This window comes from Amblyomma maculatum, chromosome 7 (genome assembly GCF_055883805.1).
Source record: "Amblyomma maculatum isolate TAMU_Amacu chromosome 7, ASM5588380v1, whole genome shotgun sequence".
In the NCBI taxonomy this organism is placed as follows: domain Eukaryota; kingdom Metazoa; phylum Arthropoda; class Arachnida; order Ixodida; family Ixodidae; genus Amblyomma; species Amblyomma maculatum.
In genome coordinates, this window is record NC_139350.1 from 142,954,401 (window position 1) to 142,970,275 (window position 15,875).

Below are 15,875 nucleotides of genomic sequence, written 5' to 3' on the forward strand. Positions count from 1 at the left end.
AAGCAACATGCTGGCTTAATATATGTATACATTCAATGAGCGTAGGCAGTGGAGCGCCGCTGTCAACCCAAAGGAGTGAAAAAGGCACTATTAATAGCGAAAACTTTGATAATTTAGAATCAGCAATTTCGTTTCGCCTCTTCTTAGTCATTACCCCAGGCTGATTTACCATCGCGGTAGATCAGAAATTCCGCCTAGGGGCGGGAGGCTAGAACTGGTCTTGCTTTCCATCCGGAGCACAGACAACAACTTTCGTTTATGAAAATATTCAATATATCAAACAATTTGACAAAAAATGCATGGGGGAGGGGGGGGGGGGTGCTGTGGAGGCGTTGTTTGAGCCAAGGCATTCCCAATTCCTCTTCCAAGTTTTATGCGGAAATGCCAAGGTATGGTACTGTGCATGCTCGATTTAAAAAAAGAAAAGAAAGACAGATGCAAAGAGTAAAGCCTTGTTACATCGGAACAGGTTCGGCTGGCAGATACGCCTTCAATAGTTATTAAGGGCTGCTTGACATACACGCTCACCGGTATAAAGAAGGCTTAGTATAACTGGTCAATAAAATAATATCAGCAGGCGAGAATCACTACTCAGGAGCAGATATTTCAGCATAGTTCTCACATCTCTTTCTTAAGTTATCATTAAAAAAATGTCAATAATTTTTCGAAATTGAACATTTTTCAAAGAAATAAGCGCCGCTTTAATAGCACTGCGAAGATTAGTGTGATATAAAACCGGGAACAAAACTGATGACCGTACGTTGTACAGGTGCATTGGTTCCAAGGAAACCACCGAGATCTGCCTGGGGTATATAAATTGTAATATGAAAGCTTTTCTTTGTAGTAGCTTACAGCTGCTGAAAACCGGAGTGTACTCGAAATTATATCAGCCGTTAGGCTCACGCATGACGGCTAAGCAGGGAATGGTTAAGCTATAGTGTTACCTAACAGCACCTTTTGCTACCAGCTCTTGATAATGGAGCTAATGCAAAAGAAGGAGGGGAGGGGGACAATCCTTGACAGCCACCTCTAGGAGCTGCTTACAAATTAAAGCATGGGTTAAAACGAGGCTTATCCTAGCTTGTTTTCTATGGGAATTTTTCATAGCCGCCTACGGTTTATACGAGTGACAGCACTTCCAGCCTATGATACTGTCATCGTGGAGAACATTCTCAACTCAAGAACAAAAGATCGAACTTTGGGAATTCATTAAGGCCATTATGAGCCCAGAAGTAAACTGCTCATGAAACAACAACGCGCTTCCTAGACGTGCTTTCGGAATAACAGTTCGATGCGTCCTCATGTTCTCTTTTACGTTGCTAGCCCCAGTACAATGCCACCTTCGTTTTTTTATCTTAATTATACCCGTCTGTAATTTTTTTTTACATATGTAACAATGACGTAATCTTCGAAGCCCGCATTCTCGTCTCCTGAGTGTTTGTTCTAATCGGGGGTTTCCCGGAGCAGTCCTTTGCGAGAGAACCCTTCGGTGGTTGATAGTTGGCACCGACCAGTAGTCACGCACTGTTCGCGGAAGGAGGGCAAACTGGGGCGAACACCGAAGGGTTGCTTGCGCAAGTGCACGCACCGACAAAGAATGCGGACGTATCGGTTCATGATGACTGATCGGGCTTCCCCAGATGACCACTTCGCTAGTATGCTACCGTGGGCGCGCGCTCCCCAACCAACATATTGTTCCCCGGATGCATCTTTTTCTTCAAGACTCTGATACAAAATGTAAAAAGAAAAAAAAAAGACATCGCATGGCTTTTATTTATGAACATCCTTCTCATTCGCAAGAGCTGCGGTATCTTCGAATTGAGTATGCATTGCTATAGATGAATGCATGCTATATTAAGGTAGTTTTTCCATAATCTACTGGCGAAATTCTTCCTGAAAATTTTTCTTTCACACCCAGCCTATATCTGGATTGACAGTGGGGCCCTTATGTGAGTGTATATGGTAGTTTCGCATACAATATGCAAATGGAAGCAGCGGCAAAAAAAAAAAAAAAAAAATGTTCGCGAAAATATCGATTTGTTTTTCTTTTCTTTTCTTTATTACAATTATTTTGGGGAATACATAACTATTTACCGCACAGAAGTTCCGTTTCCGCTCAGGACATGGCCACATTTGTGCATCGAAAAGCACGCACGGTCCCGACGACCGTTTTGAATGTTCACATAAGAAAGAGCCTGTTCAAAGACAAGCCAGGAAAAAGGCGAAACGTAGGAATTCTTGGGTCTGCTTAACAGAATTCTACGTTACATGGAACACGGCAGCTTGGCATTTACTCTGTCACGCTAAACGACAGCTGGCTATACGCTACTTCAGTTGCATTCTTTTCACATCTCTGTATCCAATTATAATTTCACCAAAGACATCATCGCGTTCGTTTATTAATTACCCCAGCCCCAACCCCGTTTGTTCACTTTTGTTCTTATGACTTTCTACCGATAATTAGATTGTTTAAGTTGGACATGTGCAACGATTGTGAGGGTAATGATAACGATTTTCATTGTGTCAAGACTACACATAAAGTGCACCTTGTGGCCAGTTTGACTTTACTTTCTCTATTTTCGTAGTGGTTCTTTTTAAAACAAGCTGGTAAGGAATCCCCTGTGTTATCAATATGTTTAGACATTTCTGCTGCAAAGTGCTAATGAGTTTTGATGTTTTGTGACCTATGACGTGAGCTCGTCCACTTCTTGGTGGTCGCGACACGACAAAATGTCGTAGTCGCGCGGTTTGCGCTCGGCGCAACTCCGTTAGCGATGCTTAGGTTACAGGTTTAAAGTGCGCGCCCAACTAACAGTGTATATTTTAGCTGCAATCGCTCGCTGTGTATTCCTTACAGTGTGTCATTTTGATAGCTTTACTGCACTCGAACGATTACCACCGTATGTGAGTCCACGCAGGAGGCATCGTATTTGTACATTCCTTTTTAGGGTTACAGGTAAGAATGGTGTCGACAGCTTTCAAGTGCCTCAAGTGAGGCCCTGGCTATACTGAGCCGCGGTGATTTAATGTATGTCTATACGCTGCTGACCCGAGGTCACGGAAACTAAACTGCAGTCGACGCGTTTCTATGGGGGCGAAATTCGAACGCCAGTGTGCTATGTGATGGCACTATACTACGGCGTCTTCCGGTACCCACGTGCAGCTTTGCGGTGTCGAACTTCCATATTCGCCATTTTGTTTCTTTCAACTATAAATTTGCCATTCTGTGCGCGTTCTGCGTGTGCAACAAAGCGCTTATAAGAGTGTTCGAGGGATTCTGTTTCATGCCTGCCAGCTGTCATCGCTGTCTGCGATTCGTGGCAGGACCATGTGCCTTTTTTTTTCTGCGACATGTAGACAACACTCATAGCATTCCTCCCTTGACGAGCTTCATTAAACGTTTTTCCACTTGCAGCGATCTATTCTGGAGTTGTGACGCATACGTTCTGATCTGGCCGCATCCCTGAGAGACATATGATCCAGGTTTTCCACCCAGTCTTGCGTGTAGAATGGAGGTCTTGCAGATAGACTGCATCGCGACGTGAAAATAAAAAAAAACCTAGACGTCTGTTAAGATCGTAACCACTGACAAAACTGGGTCACTTGCTCATACTTTCACTCAGTATGGCGTGTTCTCTATGCCCCCCCCCCCCCCCCCCAACTGTTTTGATCCTCGAAATTTAGTGAACATGCTTCTTTGTTTTCGTAACAACATGGCCCCACCACCTTCATTTCTTTGATTTCTTGGCCGCCAATAGTACATGACAGGTATCGATTAGGTGTAATTCCCGGTTCTATGCGGGACAGCAAGGATTCCTTAGTGAACCGTTTGCTTTTAGCTTTGACAGAAGTCCTCGATGTTTACAACTGTACTTGCATGCGCAATGGGCCCTCATGTGAGAGCCCGGCAACGGGAGCGTCTCCCCGCGCGCGCGGGCCCCTCCTTCACGTTTGTTTCTTTTATCCTGCTATTGCAGTCATTTGCGACACCTCGCCACGGCGTCTGTGACGGCGGAGCCAAGAACAACGGCACAAAGACCAAAGAAACGGAAGGCTGACGCGAGGGAGAGGAGAGGCAAGGGCACGCGAAACAAGCGCACGCGCCGGTCGTGGGGACGGCACCACCGCCGGAGGCGGCGTATCGTCGCCGCGGCAGAAGTAGCCTGGCTAGGCAGCAAGTCCAGCGAGCCATTCGCTTCCTCGCCCCTCAGCGGTGTGGACGTCTCGGCACAAGAAGGCGCGGATGCGCATTCCTCATCCGGCCCTCAAGTCGTGTATGTGCTGGCGAGCGACAAGCAGCGCTCAGAGCGAATCATGGTAACGGCACTGACGTCGACGAAGGCGACAGCGGCCCGCTTCACTACAGGCCCCGTCGTGTTCCTCGCGCTCTTCTTACTTCTGGCGCAGACCGGCCGCGTCGCCTCTTATCCAGGTAAGACGTCGCGGCGAGCGGCGCTGAGAGTTACGGCTGCCGCTGAGATGTTTGTTATCCGTGGCCGCCCAAAGCTGCACGCGTCTTATTACTTATTATTTATGGCAACATGGCTTATTGCGGAGGTTGGTTAAGACTGTTAGTGGATTGGTGCTCACTGACGGCCTATTCTACTGGACGGGAAATAAAAGCGTTTCCCTTCGCAGTGGCATTGGCTGTCGGCGATGAAATGACCTCGCTGATTCGCTTTGACATCGCGCTGGCTTCACTTTGCCATGCTATTATAAGGTTCAGCATCGACTCGGCGATCCTTGCTCTTCACATTCTGCCATGACAGTTGCCAATGCGTGCGTGCGCGGGCGACCGACCTTCTCGATCATGTGCTTGTGCACTGTCGGAGCATGATCAACGAAAATTGAGCGCCGGGTGCCACGAGTGAGCTCGGCCAGTAACACACTATCTTTGATTATATAAACAGAGAGGCAGTATTTACATATATCTCATGCGACCCTCTCGACATTGGCGAGAGGTGCTTGACACTAGTCTCAGACGCCAAACAAGTATTTACCATGTACTTTGAATTAAATGTAGCTTGGTAATACAATAGGTAGAACGTTCCTGCATTCTTTAAATTTGCCATACCTTTAAATTGAAGTTTCAGTCTTTAAAAAATCGATTAAGAAGGGATCGGCAGAGCAAAAGAAGGAAAGTTTAGAGGTTGCTGAGAGCGGATAAATAACCAATAGTGAACATTGCTTGCTTAATATAATTAGTTTTAGGCTTCTTTTTCCTTTCGGCTATCAGAACTTCGCACGGTTACGTTTAGTTGCAAAATTTTATTCATTATTTTATTCCGTCAAATAAACATGGAATGCTTTATTTTGCGATTTTGCTAAGTGGTAAAAGCAGTGTTGCCTATTTGCGTACTGTGCTGCCTGTTCGCTGAGCTGCCTGTTTGGGTACTGCGCGTGTAAAATACCGCGATCAAAAAGTTACGTCACCTACGGCTCCTAGAATTGGCTCGAAGCTACTCTCGCGGTCACTGCATCCACATTGCCGGCGCTGAAGGTCTCCTTCTCCACGTGCCGCAGTAGCCACTCGCAGCGCGACCTTGCGGTGGGAGGCCAATTTTCTGTGAGCGTCAGGGTCAGGGCTACGACCCAGGAATAGCAATAGTGGCGGCATTAACGGTCGTACGATTTCTCATTTGCCTGCACTCGTTGCGTTGTCTGACTGCACAGTGTCCCGTGTTGATGCGAGCTATAGTTCGCGCAACTACGGTGGCGATTACAGTTTCACATCATTTGTTTCGTTTTCGTCACGAGCTGCGCATGAAGCGACATCTACGTGTCTCGTTTTCTCATCTAGACCTAGGCGTTGTCTCAAAAAAGCATAACACAACGGATGTTAAAAGTGAGCGGCCTATCTTAGTGATGAGTACGCGAGCTGGTTTTGTGAGACCAAGGGAGCAGCGAATGAAAAGAAACCTCAAATACACGAGCCGATGCACGCAACATGGCAGTGCGCTACCCGATTACGGTCTTTTCGGCAGTTGAAGCAGTGCAATTAAACGGCTGCCTTCTCAATAGAAACGCCACATTGCGAGCACGGCACTGACGGCACACCCAGCACGCTTGATGCGAGCCCAGTAAAATGCGCGTTCCAAACCATCATCACATTTTGGCCAAAAAGCGTGTTGGGCATGCGGCATCCATCCATTACTAGCCAGCGTCGCTCAGCTATCAACATGAGTTATCTAAAGCTTCTGCAGCTGCGTTGGTGCTATTGATGTGCGCAGAAAAAGCGAAAAATAATTATAAACTGGAATGTGCATGCACTCCTCGGTGTTCCATATATAAGCGGGAGTATTTCACATTAACGGTCGTCCTTACTGCACCATAAGCAGCTGCTGCCCATCGATATCATCGCAAGGTCATCGGTACTCGAAAGAGATTGTTTAATTGCGTTTTTGTTTTTTGCTACTGTGTCAGTCTGTGCTGCAAGCTTATCTTATTTCCTTGCGGCAGAGTAATCAACGTACAGCGTCTTGGTAGTTGGTCCCTCCTCGAAGTCAGTCTGCAGAGCATTTATAGACCTTCATTTTTATGACTGAACGCACACATTGCGTATTTACTCAACACCCACGTTTTACACTTGTCAAGTAGTATGTTTGGCAATACATGATCGTCACCCTCTGATTGCTTACTCTGTCTTCAAAAAACGATGAAGGCGAGTATGTGTTAATGAAAGTCGCTTTCAACCAAATCATTTTCACTCATTATCGACAAGAAATAAAAATGCTAGAAAGTCAAAATCATGTTTTGATGCACATTGCACGGTTCAGGAATACCTTCGTCATGCTATGGCACGTGATTGTGCCATTGCGAATACAAGCAGAATTTCAAGAGCGAAATAAAAATTGAGCAATTTATTAGCTGGAGATGGCAGACTCTTTAGTTCGGCTCTACTTGACATAGCAAGTGCGCAGCTGCAGGCATATTTCTTGCGACTAACGCAACCAAAATCTCCTCATCTTCTCGTTATTTTCATTTTCTACCGCCCGCGCCGGGATCTCTCAGTGCATTTGGGCGGCACAGTTCCATCAACACTGCCGCTGCCACAAACCCAAAATTAACCGCAACAGCAGTTGCAGCTTCAACAGTTTAAAATTCGGATTGCGATGTTCCTTCTTTCTACACGTGTTCTTTTTTTTTTTTCAACGGCAGTATAGGTATTTGAGGCCTCAACCCTTCTAAACACTACTGCTGGAGCACTACGTGGTACAAGAACGGTGATCGAGGCCGACATTTCTGCCATTAACAGGTGGTTCGAGACCATGGACACGTATGTTTTTTTTTTTCTTGTGCGATATACAAGAACGAAGAGATTGTTACAAAAACAGTCACCTATGACTTCAGGCGTCCCTTCGCTCTTCTTGGAGGCTGTGTTCCTGATAGAAAAAGAAGTAGCCTCGTTTAATTTTTACTTGTGCGCATCGTGGCATAAGCCACAGTATTAAAATTCACTTGTTGCCGATAAGGGTGCAACATTGTATTCACTCTGTGATGGACTGAAGAATTGGACAACCTCCCCCCCCCCCCCCCCTCCCTACCTCGGTGGCTGGCTACAACACCAACCACAATAAATAAAATGATATCTGAATCAGCACGCATGCATGCCTGCATGCGTCTGCGACTGTCTTGAGGCTACTGAAGCCTGTTTACACCTGGAAGGGCAGTTTCACAACTTTCTGTCTTTCCCGGGCGGTCCGAAAATTCCTCTGGGCTTTTCCCCCTTCGACGTTTGCGAGCCCCCTTGCTAAGGACGTGCGTTCCATCAATAATAGCGGCAATAACTTCACGCATCTTTGCGCGAGCATTACGGATGCGAATGTGAAAATGTGACTACTTATCACTTACAGCGACGATGACGAGGGGTCGAGCTCCCTGGCACAGCGTTATAGTGTGGTCTGCTTCCCGAATTATTTTTAATCTCCTGCCAGAATACTGGTTCACTTTAAGGGGCTCAAGCTATGGAGGAAGCTGTAAGGGAGGGCTTAAGATCATTTCGGCCATCTGGAGTTCTTTATTGTGCGCTGCGAGTACACGTTACTGACATTCAGTGGAAAACAAGACGAAGAATTGGGCATGAACAAGACATGTAGTGCGAAGAGAGGATAACCAATATTCGCTTAAGGTAACAAACTGGATTCCAAGGGAAGAAAAGCGTAGCAGAGGGCGGCAGAAAGTTAGTTGGGTGGATGACATTAAGAAGTTCACAGGGGTCAAGTGGATGCAGCTAGCACAGGACCGGGTTAATTGGTGAAATATGGGAGAGGCATTCGCCCTGCAGTGGGTATAGTCAGGCTGATAAATGATGAGACCACACGGGCGCCTGGCGTTCACCCCCATGGAAACTATGACACCCCAGTTAGGATCCAAGCCATATCTCCCATCTCTGAGTTTCGTCTCTGTAGGTGAGAGCCCTAACCAATGAATCACAGTGTGGGGCAGGAAAAGTAAGTTACGTCGATACATTTTGCTATTTCTCATCTGAGTGGTCAATCAATTACGGTGGCTTTGTAATTGAGGACTAACCTCAGATGGCCACAGCAATTTCTTACCGCAAACGTTGCTTGTTCACGACAAATCCAACTGTGCTTCCAATTTTAGCATTTGTGCTAGGTTTCAATCGGCATTACCCACAGCTCTGATACGGCTACAAAATTCCCACATGTTAAATGTATCATGGCTTGAATTTGACCGTTATCATCAAATATTTCCTCTTAGTTTGTCATGAAGCAGCAGAAATGCAATCTTGCGACGACTCGAACAATTTACTCTCAGACCGTTTAGTTCAACATGGCTTTCAGAAGGTTAACCTAACCCTCATTACGTGTAGCCATATGTAGGTTTGGCCTTTTACGTTTGTACAAAACAGGCAGCAACGAGATTAGAAGACTTAAAGATCGAAAATAAAGCAGCAATACAAAAAACAGGATAGAATGGAGGGCGCTCTGCTCTGTTTTCTTAATTAATGTGCGCTTTTAGTTTTTTTTTTTTTCTCGGCGCTTTGAAATCGTTAGAATGAACAGCTACCAATTCTCAAAACAAAAACTCATTTTCAGGACCTATGACCGTACATCGCAGGAGAATATTAAGAAAGTGCGAGAACCAGAAACGCTGTGAAAGAGCCGAAGTTTCCTCATTTTATGCCGAGATTGTGGGTTTCGACGAATTGTTCCGTGCACACAGACCTGCCGTTGCCCATTTGAAGGTTCTGCGCCCGAGCCAAGCGCTCTCGGCTCGCTTAGGGTCTTTAGCTGAGATCGCCTGGGGATCATCTCTTGATACGTTTTTGTACTGCGTCTGAGAACACTCACAGGTATTGAAATTCTCAGTGCCAGACTTCAAATAAACAGTTAAGAGCCAGTTCCATATCTACCGTCACCACGCGAGCCCCATGAATCCCCATGATTCCCAGTCCACTTCTTTGACGCAGAGTACAGCCAGAAAAATGACTCAACGTTCTACTTGCGTTTTAGTCACAGGGAGCGATAAATTAGATTTCACTTTTTTGCTTTACTTTTTCTTATGACTGTACTACTTCTTGCTACAAAGATAGCGCTCAATACGAACATCTGTGCGCTAATTATTCCTGCATTAGCTGCCCGTAAGTAAAGGCCACGCTAAACTATAAGTCACCTAGTATCGAGAGGGCGAATCGTTTATTTCGTCGAAAAAAGAGACAAAAATTCACAGCTATAAAATAATCTTCGCCAGAAAATTATGAAAATTGTGCTGTGAAATGAAGAGTGAAAAAAGTGCTCCGTTTTTCAGAAAATGGACTCCACAACTATACCGCCCCTAACTATAAATGTTAGAGGATTATTGACAACAAATATTTCTCGGTATTTTTTTTTTTTGTCTCATGTCTTTCGTCAGGTATCAGCATGCACAGATAACCCTATAGTGTTCCCTTGAGGTCTCTATATAACCTGTATTAGAAATTCTTGATGCCCCAGGAACCGAACGATGGTTGACGATGGCTGACGAAAAATAAAAGCTTCGCTGCACAACACAACAAATGTAAATTTTGTTCGCTCTAACATTTAGGCAAGGCTGCTTCGGTGCTTTAATGTCAATCAATGACATAGGACATTGCGTTTTTTCTTTCATGCCTCTCTTGAGGAAAGCACAACTTACATGCCTCGGTCATCGTTCGATTGGTAACACCGAAACCGAAAGAACGAGAAAAGAAATCAGCTATGAACTATTTTGCGTTAGTAGCCTAATACAGCATGGTAATCCATGTTTAATAATTCCTGAAGCACCCTAACCAACAACAAAACATGGTACTAAGATTACGTGTCTGCAGAATGAAGCCGGTACCTAACCCCTTCGAATGCCTCTTTCCTAAGTCGGCCTCTTCCTTTCCGTGATCGCAGATGTTATCAGAGCCACACACGGGATCCTCTACTGACATAACTTCAGAGCTTTCAGTCAAAACCTTGTCCAGCAAGGTCATCATTATTTTTTTCCTTTGTTTGCCCGACGAGGAGTACAGCTTACCAGCAGGCTAGAGAGTTACACGATACAGGGAAATTCGTTCGAGGAAGGAAGAATACGATTTTCCAGGTCACCTGACGCGGAAGTTTCTTTCAATGGACAAAGGTCGAAGAAGGACAACGAGTCGCAACATCTCTTTCACTGCAAGAGCAGTGCCAACCAGAAGAGTTCAGTGAACCCTTTCCCGTACTTCCGCAATCCGGATTGTCGTGGGCGCGTGAAGCTCATTTTCCTGCCCCTGCCTTCTTTCATTTGTCATTTTCTGTTTGCCGTACTTAGTCCTGGGGGCGGTACCTTGACCTTGGCTTTTCTTCTCGTGCCCATTTCCGTCTTTGTTTGCGAAGCAGCGGGGAAGACCCCCACTGCTTCGCTTCCCTGTGCGAACCACAGGGAGACGGCTGCACTGACTCATCCCCGCGTCTTCGCGCGCTTTCCACTGCGCCTATGTATGAGGGGGAGGGGAGACGGAGGATGTCTTGGCAGCGTAGGTTCTAAACAATCGACAGAGGGGAGAGAGTGCGGGAGACTTTTGTATTGCTTTCTCTGACATCCATATTATGTGTTACAAGAATAGCTATGGTAGCAAACTTAGCCATTGGCGTCACACCGGGGACTTACATGATCTCGACAACGCTGGCTCAAGTTGGCTGATTGCATTAAAATGTTCGTGTGGGATTTACTCATATGCTGACAGGTCGGGATGAGCGACTGGGTTGAGGCGACAACAGGAAATATACTGATTCGCATAGCCTTCTCCTTTAGTAGACACTCAGTCCCCTTCACACCTGAAAATGTGACTCTGCAGCCAAGAGCGAGAGCAGCAGCTGGCTTACATTGTTAGAACGCGTCGCAGGCCTCTGACGGAGCACCGCGGCTGTCTTAACTATATGGAGACATATATTATGGAGAGGCAGGCCAAAGGTAAAGAAAAATAATATGCCTCAGCTCATGCCACTAACTAAATGGAGACGAAGCGATATATAATGGCGGCTTTATACATGTTCCAATTTACTCGCTGGTGCCCTGTCCTTCTAAATGCACAGACGGTTACCTAGGGCAGCCTTACTCAACTCGACGCCTGACTCAGACGCTAGTGTCCGCTTTACGGAAATTAACCTATTTGTGTCACCCGCCTCTCTTCCAGTTGGTTTTCAGGCAGTCTTCCGCTCCAATACGCAGAGTCCTGAGAGAAGGAACTCTCGACGATGTCGCTTGTGTAGTAACATAATCGAACCTATTCCAATGCATTCATTCAAAAAAGGAAAGAGCGCGAATGGAGAGGAGAGGGGTTGAATTTTTCAGGTTTCCTCGTTTATTCATTTGTTCATTTTGTTATCACAGTGATGATTTCGTTTGTTAATAAAGCACCTTTCGAGAAAAAAAAAATGACGCAGTCATTTTTTCATTTGCGTCTCTAGCACTGTGCACTCATTTCCTTCGGGATACTCGATGTAAGTCAGCGAACGCACCGCACCGTTGTTGATCAGTGCTCTCAATGTAGTATATGCACTGGTTGTAATGATCGTGTAATAACTTTTCTTTAGAGTCTGAACTTTTCTGGTGCAGTCGCAGATGAAAGTATCGAAGAAGGAAACCGAGTGTCTGTACGTGCGCTGACGGCGATGCGAATTTCAAAGAGGCGGCCGTTTCTCCGCCGATGTGACGAACATGCGGTGCACGTGACAAGCATGCGGCGCAGGCTCATAGCTGCTGGCCAAGAATGCGCTCTCGACTCGTTATTCTAACACAGTCGCAATACACTGCGTGATATTTACGTGACTGGCACTCTTGAAAAAGTGCTGTCTTCACGCGCTCTTTTGACCTCTGGAAAGACGCCGTTACATCCCTGCACTTTCAGTTGCTTTTGTGCACTGGTACGCGTTTTCTCCTTGTTTTTGTTTCTTTATTTATCTTGCTTGTTGTTTATACAGTCCAGGTTTTTCCATCCACTGACTCCGTATATCCATTGTCCGACAGTGTGCAAATGTCGGACGATGGATAACCGATACGGGAAAAGCAAATTCAAAAAACAACCTTCTTAAACATCCGCTTTTCTGTAGAATCCACTGACGGTTTCGGCAAATAATCTAGCCGTTGCGCACCCTGAAGCTTGAAGACACACTGGTACTTTCCATAATTTCACTCATACCATAAGTAACGATCACTTCCTCGCCCGCGGAAATTCCACAGCCTCTTCCGTGTGCATAAGCAAATAAATTTTGCGTGCAGATCGGTGTGGAGCATTTGTGCACTTTATAGCTTTCCTTAACCGTTACCATTTGCTGTGAAGGATTCGTGGGATGCTGAGTAGAGCCCAATCAAAAAACGTATTTACCCTCCTAGCAAATTTTATCCGCTTTAACTGTATCGTCGATTACGAATGGAAATGGCCGAGTTTTCACCACCAACAAAATCAGTCATATACGAGGCGAATGATGTCGTGCCGTCATTTGCCATCTTCAGCTAGTTTTACTAAAACATCGTTGTAAGCAGAGCGAAAAAGACGCGACCATGATTTGAAATGTACCGAGCGACACGTTGCGCTGTTTTTTTTTTTTTTTTGTTTTTTTAGTGTCTATCTAATAACTCCACCTAAACACACAAAAAAGGAAAATAAATGGACTAACACTTCAGGCAGCTGTTTCTAATTGCACTGTGGTCTTCAGCCGTCAGATGGCCCTGGCTGCCAGTGTTGTAAGCAAGAGACGTTTGGAAAATTGGTGGATAAATGGCAGGGAGGGGATATATGGAAGCGAAATAGGTGGGTTGCAGAAACCTAGAAGTCAGCTCTTCTGCAGAGCAAAAACCCCTTCACCATGGCGGCCAAACTTGTTTTGGGGGCAGAAATTAGGTGCAGTGCAGGAGACGTCTATAGTGGCAATAATGGTCATGTCCATTTCCTGCACCCCTCTTCTTGTTGTCGTAATTATGGGATTAAGAGCCCCTCCGTTTGTGAGTGCCATTCATAATGCCTCCCCCGCCCCTACCTCCTCCAGGCTCTCAATAGTGAAGGAATTCTGCTCAACAGGTTTGTGCATGACATCAAGCTGGACATAGAAGTATTCTGCGCTGCACCCAACTTCTGCCCCCAAAACAGGTTTGGCTGCCATGGTGAAGGGGTTTTTGCCCTGCATAAAGCTGACTTCTAGGTTACTGCAACCCACCTATAATAATAAACACAGGTATTTAAAGATAACCCGGGACTAAAAAAGAAAGTCGTTAATGTTGACAGATTATTCAAGTTAAAAAAAAAAGGTTTAGCATGGTGATGACTATCACCATCCCGTTTCAATGGGGACGCTTCTAACAATCCTAACATCCATCTATCCAGCTAGTCAGTAGCCAGACGATCGTTAGGGAAAGCTGTCCGCCTTGTATTGTCACTTGTTCTGAGCACTGTCAAACACCTGCTGCCAGGTCGAGATGTCTTATATATCGTATCAAATTGAGAATCTGCATACTATTTTGCTTTCGCCTAGATAGAAAAAAACGCCTTAAAAGTGCACGAAATGCTCTAGATGGCCTTCAGGGAAGAAGCACTGAGTTGGAGGCAAGTTGTTGAAGGTTTTGAAAGGATGAAAAATATCATGCCCGTATCTCATCTTTTTCATCATGAATTAAAAGAAGAGATGTAAGCATTGAAGGCAATCCTCATTCTTGGTGCCTTTCAGCAAGTTGTACCAAGGAGTATGCAAAAAAGTTCGATGAAGAATACAGGATTTGTCGGGGCGGAATTCGCGGTAATTTCCGAACTGCTTCTCACGTCACCAGATTTTAGCGTTTATTTTAGCATAACATGCTCTGCGGAGAAATTTCTTATCCGACTGCTCACACAGGAACAAAAATGAAGCGTTTGAACTCTCACAAATACCTGAAAATACAACTAGTAGGTTACCTAAGTTTTCTTCTTAAGGTCATCACGCGGAAGGGATGGCGGTGCTCTGGTTACGACTGTGGACGCAAACAAGCTTCCATCTAGTATAAGAATGAAAGACGGTCAATTAATCAAACTGGAAAATACACTACACTGCAAGGGAGGGCAAATCTGAATACGGTGCCGATAGTTTCTTGATGTGAAGGAATCGTGCACTGACAATCAGTTTTTTTTCGAAACGGCAAATAATAAGAAATTTCACTAAAATCCTTTTAGGTGATTGAGGGATAACGCATGATGAAAACGTCCGATACTTTGAAGATCCTGTGTCTAGTTTCTCCACCCACGCAATTTCCAGGCTTACAAAGGTTCCTCTGTGAAACAGTGCATGACTTATCTAGGATACTGTTCTTTCTCACTTTCCACATTCACCAGGTCTCGGTTCCTGCGATTTTCTTTTATTCCTGGCAATCAGGAAAAAAAACATGACCGCAAAGAAATTCTGCACTGTGTAGGAGGTAAAAACGAATTCGTAGGAGGCATTTAACTAAAGTTTGAGCATTAACAAGAATTCTTCAAACAGTAAAAAGGAAGACTGTATAAGTGCCGTATATTCATTTAAGTGTGCATTATTGGCGACAGAATGCTGCTCGTAGAAGATCTAAAGAAATCTCCATTTTAAGAATGCGGTTGTTTTTGTGTTCCAGAAAAGTGACTTGAATAAATAATTGACAGCCCTGGTATGTGAACTTGAATTCCAGTTCGATGTAATCGCTTTAACGGAAACCTGGTTGAAAAGCGGCGAAGCGATATATGAGCCTGGGTATATACAGTTCTAACTAATTGCAGGAACTCACTATCTAGAGGAGGATGAGTAGCTCTCTTAATTAAGCCCTCGTTGCGACACACGATAATTACAGGCATATCTGTCCATTACCAAACATTAGAATGCCTTATTGTTGAGTTTTCAATGGCATAATCGTGGGCGTGGTGTACAGACCACCAGGTTCTAGCTTACATCGTTTTCTAGAGGAAATGGAGGGAATTCTTGAATCAAAACATGCTAAACACAAAGGCTTTCTTTTAATAACAGGAGGCTTCAACATCGATAACTCTGTAGGCACTGCGCCCGAGTATATATTGCTTCTTCGATCTTACAGTCTTCCTAATTCTACATGTGAGCCAACCCTAATCACTACTACATCTACCACAATTTTAGATCATGTCTAATGCAACAATGCCGATATATCCTCAGGAGTCTATAGCGTACCCATATCAGACTATTTAATAGTATTTGCATTCCTTCACATCAAAAGCTATCGATGACCGTCGTGAAAAGGCTTCACAAAAGCCCAGAATCAACTACTGCTACTACAGCTACAGCTAATGGAATACTGCACATGAAATACAGCTGCGACTTTAGCGATGATGTTCGTGCTGAATTTTCAAAGCTGATTACAGTTTTAAGTGACTTAATAACACGGTCTTCCACGCATCCTAA

General features: G+C 45.0%; 1 pseudogene across 1 annotated transcript in view; it reads left to right on the forward strand.

Annotated features, from left to right (window-relative positions):
* The first annotated feature begins 2,962 nt into the window (after positions 1-2,962).
* LOC146184896 (uncharacterized) overlaps positions 2,963-15,875 on the forward strand; it is a 46,004-nt pseudogene continuing 33,091 nt past the window's right edge. The window contains exons 1-2 of the transcript XR_014708432.1: positions 2,963-2,991; positions 3,978-4,432. The product of XR_014708432.1 is annotated as an uncharacterized LOC146184896 (transcript). The remainder of the gene's footprint in view (positions 2,992-3,977; positions 4,433-15,875) is intronic.